Source organism: Propithecus coquereli, unplaced genomic scaffold (assembly GCF_000956105.1).
Source record: "Propithecus coquereli isolate 6110/MARCELLA unplaced genomic scaffold, Pcoq_1.0 Scaffold155, whole genome shotgun sequence".
Taxonomy (NCBI): Eukaryota; Metazoa; Chordata; class Mammalia; order Primates; family Indriidae; genus Propithecus; species Propithecus coquereli.
This window is the reverse complement of record NW_012139969.1, coordinates 960,897-966,952: the sequence shown is the minus strand read 5'-3', so window position 1 is coordinate 966,952 and position 6,056 is coordinate 960,897. Positions and strand designations below refer to the sequence as shown.

Below are 6,056 nucleotides of genomic sequence, written 5' to 3'. Positions count from 1 at the left end.
TGCACATATAAGAATAACATCTATTGGATGTTGGGTAGGGAGGAAGGGGACGGGGAGAGGGGGGAGGAAGGGACGGGTATATGTATATACAAAGAGTGCAATGCGCACCACCCGAAGGATGGACATATTTGAAACTCGGACTTGGAGGGGAGGGGGGCGCAAGGGCAACATACGTAACCTAAACATCTGTACCCCCATAATATGCTGAAAAAAAAGAAGAACATCTATTGGATGTCGGGCAGGGGGGAGGGGGGACAGGTATTTGCATACACAAAGAGTGCAGTGCGCACCATCCAAGGGATGGACACGCTTGAAACTCGGACTTGGGGGGGAGGGAGGAGGCAAGGGCAACATACGTAACTTAAACATCTGTACCTCCATAATATGCTGAAATAAAAAAGAAAAAGGTTTTTTGTATATTTTTAAAACATCAAATTGTTATTGTATTTAGATAATTTTCTATTTTTTAAAAAGCCAAAATTTGTAATACATGTCAGAAATTACACCCTGAACTATTTGAAATTAAACATTTAAAGTCATTAAATCTATGATGAAAAGTTTCAGATGTCAACTTAGAAGTTTATAAGATCTACACAGATTTCCCAGTCTTTTAGAACTCTCAAGCAAAAAAAAAAAAAATTTTTTTTGAAACAGAGTCTCACTCTGTCACCCTGGGTAGAGTGCAATGGTGTGATCGTAGCTCACTGCAACCTCAAACTCCTGGGCTCAAGTAATCCTCCTGCCTCAGCCTCCCCAGTAGCGGGGACTGCAGGCATGCGCCACCAAACCTGGCTAATTTTTTCTACTTTTGGTAGGGATGGGATCTCGCTCTTGCTCAGGCTGGTCTTGAACTCCTGACCTCAAGCTATCCCCCCATCTCAGCCTCCCATAGTACTAGGATTACAGGCGTGAGCCACCATGCGTGGCCTCTCAAAAATGTTTTAAGATCAATGACCCAGTCTGTCTATACCTGAAAGCCTGAAATGACAAGGAGAAAAAGAATCATTCACACCAAAGCAACTCCACCATATCATCAGACAGCCAACAAAAGATAACTTTTTAAAATTTAACAAAGTCCAACTCCTTTTGACTTCTCCCCATAAATTTACTCTTAGCATACCCAGACCCAAATCCAACATTCCAGGTGTGAGCCTACCAGTGCTGGGGTGAAGCGATGCGAACTTTCTCATTCCAGATTTTGCATTTTCCTAATATAATCTAATGCAAGTCACGTACGTTTTTTTTTCATAGCCTAACCACACCACTGATTGAGACAGTGATTGAAAGTCCACATATTTTTATTGCAGGAACTCCTGCAAGGTCACATCTCCACTCTCGTAACTGGTACAGTTGATTTTTCTTGGACTCAAGTGAAATTTCTCACTCTTATGTTTCTCCATTTTATTAAACAGTACTGGGCAAATCTTGAGACCTTTTAGCATTCTGGCAGTCATCAAACAGATGACACTTTCTCTTTTCACTTCATAAAGGCAATAAATTTGATAAGCACACCTTCTGGATACATTTCAAACATATACTACAAAGAAAGTGATGGAGCCCCAGTTCAGAGCACCAGAATTCCAGCTGTAAGTAGTATCCACAGATTAAACCTCTCCAGACAGACACTCAAACTCATGACTCCATCTAATTCTACCACAATCTGGCACATTCCCCCATCTCACCCACTAGGTTATCATAAAGGACTTAACAAATGCCTTGCTAAAATTTTGACACACTTATCACTACGGTTACTGTATTCCTCTGAGATACCAATTTGCATGTCCTGTAGTTCTGCCTGAATTTTTTTTTTTTTTGCACGACAGGGTCTTTCATTCGTTCCCCAGGCTAGAGTGCAGTGGCGTCATGATAGCTCACTGCAACCTCAAACTCCTGCCTCAGCCTCCCAAGTAGCTGGGACAGGCACTTGAGCCACCGTGCCCAGCTAATTTTTCTATTTTTTGTAGAGATGGTCAGGATGGTCTCCAACTCCTGGCCTCAAGCAATCCTCCCACCTCAGCCTCTCAGAATGTTGGGATTACACCGCACCCAGTTATCTGCCTGAATTTAGAAGAACTACAGTAACCCTTTTCCTCTGGCTGATAAGAACAGAAAAATGACACGTCTTCCATTTTGTATTAGTTACAGAATCTCAGGAATGGCGAAGATCTTTTTTTTTTTTTTTAACCCTTTTTTTTTTTTTTGAGACAGAGTCTCACTCTGTCAACCCGGGCTAGAGTGCCAGGGTGTCATTGTAGCTCACTGCAACCTCAAAACTCCTGGGCTCAAGCGATCCTCCTGCCTCAGCCTCCTAAGTACCTGGAACTACAGGCATGTGTCATGATGCCCGGCTAATTTTTCTATTTTCAGTAGAGACGGGGTCTCGCTCTTGCTCAGGCTGGTCTCGAACTCCTGACCTCAAGTGATCCTCCCGCCTCTGCCTTCCAAAGTGCTAGGATTACAGGCGTGAGCCACTGCGTCTGGCCCAGCAAAGATCTTAAAATGTTTTCTAGTCTAATGTTTTTCAAACTATAGGTCCAATTTAGTGAGTTTCAACCAACTTATTTTTTTCCTTTAATGAAATGGAAAATGTCAGAGGGCATCATCTGTAGAAAGGATAAGTTGTGTGTGTGTGCATGTGTCTACACACAGTATGCAGGGGCACATCAAGTCGTGTTGTAAAATGTATCTAACTGTGGGGCACAGGTCAAAAAAAATGAGACACTTTTCTAGTCCCACAGCCCTACCCCCACCAACAACAAGGCTCCACCAAAAAATTCTTAGTAACCAAAAAGTCACTTCTTTGCAACCACTCTCACTTCATACAGAGAAACAAACAGGATTTTGGGCTCAGTACACCTAATATGCCATTCATTTAAAAAAAGATCAGAATCCATCTGAGGTTTCCAGTTAAATACTAAACTGCTTAGGGACAGTCATTTCTGTTTGGGTGGGAAACCTATATTTGACAAACAGCAGTCTGAAATCAATTTGGTCTGTAGCTAGAGAAGACAAACCATTCTGGGTTGCGAGTTCCTCATCTGTAACCACAGGAAAGGACTGTTAAGACTCCTCCTAGCTCTGCAATTGGGAGATTAATTGAAATCAACTGATCCAGCAGACAAGAACTATGCCCCCCCCCACACACACACCAAAACACGTCAACTATTCAACAAGTCGACTGTTGATAAATACAATCAATATAACACAAAGGGTACTGACAATAAGAACCACAGACGTACACCAAGGGCAAAAATAAATCAAAGAAGAAGTTCCTGGGATTTAGGAAAAGTGTGCCCTGGTAGGTACCAATTTCTCAAGCATCCTCTTCTCCTACACCCCAATTCACCTCTGTCCTCAAGCTATCAGTCATAGATGTGACACTCGCGTTCTTCCCTACCACCCTACCTCACTGTGGAAAAGGAAACTGAGGCATGAAGCAATGAGTGAGCGAGCTGCAGCAGTCCCCAACAAGGCTGGACTAAGAGCCCACGCCCCTAACGCCCCCCACCCCACACAATCCCGACTAATCAGAATCCCGCTGTCCTCAGCCTCCCACCTCAAACCAAACTGCAGGCGACACCGCTAGTACCTGGCCCCCTGCGCACCCGAAGCGGCCCCCAGCTCGTGCCCGCCTCTACACAAGTGTACAAGGCCTGGAACCCCACAGCCTAAAAGCAATCCCGGTTGCCAACCCCGGAAGCCCCCTCCCACGAGTGCCCACAAGCTAGCCGCCTCCTCTCGCTCCCACCTCCGCGCCGTCTGGCCTGGGCCTCCGCCGCACACCACAACACGCCGACCACGCAGCACGAGAAGACCCACACGGGGCTTTCTCCACACCCACCCCAACAACCGCGGCCGCCGGAAGCGCCCCCACGTCTCCACGCCGCCGTGGTGAGGTCACTTCCGGCGCGTCGCTTTGCAATCTTGCAGGCAGGCGGTTGAGGGGCGGGGCACCCGGGAAATTTGAGAAACTGGGAGAAAGGCGCGAGGGCCGATTTTTCAGAAAAGCGCTTGGGCCGCCATTTTGCGCGTCCCGTTTACTTATTAATATATCCGATGGAGTCTTGGCTGTAATCAGGGTCCTACCCCTAATTCCCCAGCCTAGCTGCCTGCCCCCACCACCTTGCAGACTGGATGAAAAGCAGCCACTTCCCCTCTTGTACCCCAGCGCCAATCGCTAAGCTAAGCGGACTCTTAGCGGGGTCCTGGTGATGCGGGACCTCGTCCTTGCTAAATTGCAGCGGTGGGACCCAATAAGTAGGCCAACCCCCTGACGGATTAGAGGAAACCAGAAATTTCCTCCGTGTTTGATTTTAAAAGTTTATCAGCTTCAGCTCATGTGGGGGGTTAGAATCAGCCAGTCTGTGCTTGACTGCTCCCCTCTCCCCAGTACTCAGTACATGGGAAAGTGCCACTCTCTTCCCCCATGGCATTTTAGAGTCTGGGTAGTCTTGATTTTGGAGGGCGGGGGAAAGCATACATTTAGAGCCAAGACTGAATATAATAAGGAGTTTCAGAGTTTCAAATTTGCATGGACTTACTTGAAGCCTGACACCTCATTTGGGAACCACTGCTTGGGCAGGCAGCATAGAGTTAGGTAGTAGTTCCAAACCTGGCTCTACAAAATTAGTTAAGGAACTTTATTAAATTTCCACTTTCTAGGGATGTACTTCACTCCTTCCCCCACCCCACCCACATCACCAGAGATTTCCTAGGTTGGGGTTGCAGGGGACCCTAGTCTTTTATTGTTAATAAACTTTATTTTTTAGAGCAGCTTTAGGTTCAGGGCAAAATTGAGAAGAAAGTACAGAGAGTTTCCATATATCCCTTGTACACACACACACACACACACACACACACACACACAAAACCTCTCTCCCTATGGACACCCTATGCCACAGTGGTATATTTGTTAACAATTGATGAACCATCATTATCAACCAGAGTTTATAGTTTACATTGGCGTTCACTCTTGATGTTGTGCATTCTATGGGTTTTGACAAGTGTATAATGACATGTATCCACCATTACAGTATCATGCAGAATAGTTTCACTGTCCTAAAAATATTCTATGCTCTGCCTGTTCATCCTTCCCTCCCCCAGTCCCTGGCAACCATTATTCCTTTTACTGTCTTCATAGTTTTGCCTTTTCCACAATGTCGTATAGTTGGAACCTACAGTATCAAGCCTATTCAGATTGGCTTCTTTTAGTTAGTAATATGCATTTAAGATTCCTCCTTATCTTTTCATGGCTTGAAAGCTCATTTCTTTTTAGTGCTGAATAATATTCCATTGTCTGGATATACCATGGTTTATTTATCCATTCACCTACTGAGGGATATCTCAGTTGCTTCCAAGCTTTGGCAACTATAAGTAAAGCTGCTGTTTACATCCATGTGCAGATTTTTGCATGTACTTAAGTTTCCAGTTGAGCTGGGTAAATACCAAGGAGTGCAGTTGCTGGATCATATGGTATGTTTAGTTTTATAAGAAACTGCCAAACTGTCTTTGAAAGTGGCTGTATCATTTTGCATTTCCACTAGTAGTGAACGAGAGTTCCTATTGCTCAACATCCTCATTAGCATTTTGTGGTGTCAGTATTGTGGATTTTAGCCATTCTAACAGTTGTAGTAACTTTTTGTTGTCTTAATATGTAATTCCCTAATTACATACGATGTTGAATATCTTTTTATATGCTTACTTGCTATGTGTTTGTCTTCTTTGGTGAAGTGTTTGTTCAAGTATTTTGCCTATTTTTTAATCAGGTTATTTGTTTTCTTATTGTTGAGTTTTAAGAGTTCTTGGTATATTTTGGATAACAGTTATCTGTTGGATATGTCTTTTGCAGATATTTTCTCCCAATGTGTGGCCTGTCTTCTCGTTCTCTTGATATGGTCTTTCACAGTGCAGAAGTTTTCAATTTTAATGAAATCCAGCTTATCAATTATTTTTTTCATGGATCATGCCTTTGGTGTTGTACCTAAAAAATCAGTGCTATACCCAAGGTCAGTTAGATTTTCTCCTATGTTATCTTCTAGGAGTTTTATAGTCTTTGC

General features: G+C 44.0%; 1 protein-coding gene across 1 annotated transcript in view; it reads right to left on the bottom strand.

Annotated features, from left to right (window-relative positions):
- Positions 1-3,850, bottom strand: part of EDC3 (enhancer of mRNA decapping 3) — a 77,964-nt gene extending 74,114 nt beyond the window's left edge. Inside the window, exon 1 of the mRNA XM_012640596.1 lies at positions 3,749-3,850. The gene's annotated coding sequence lies outside the window, so the exon portion shown is untranslated. The remainder of the gene's footprint in view (positions 1-3,748) is intronic.
- Between the last annotated feature and the right edge of the window lie 2,206 nt (positions 3,851-6,056).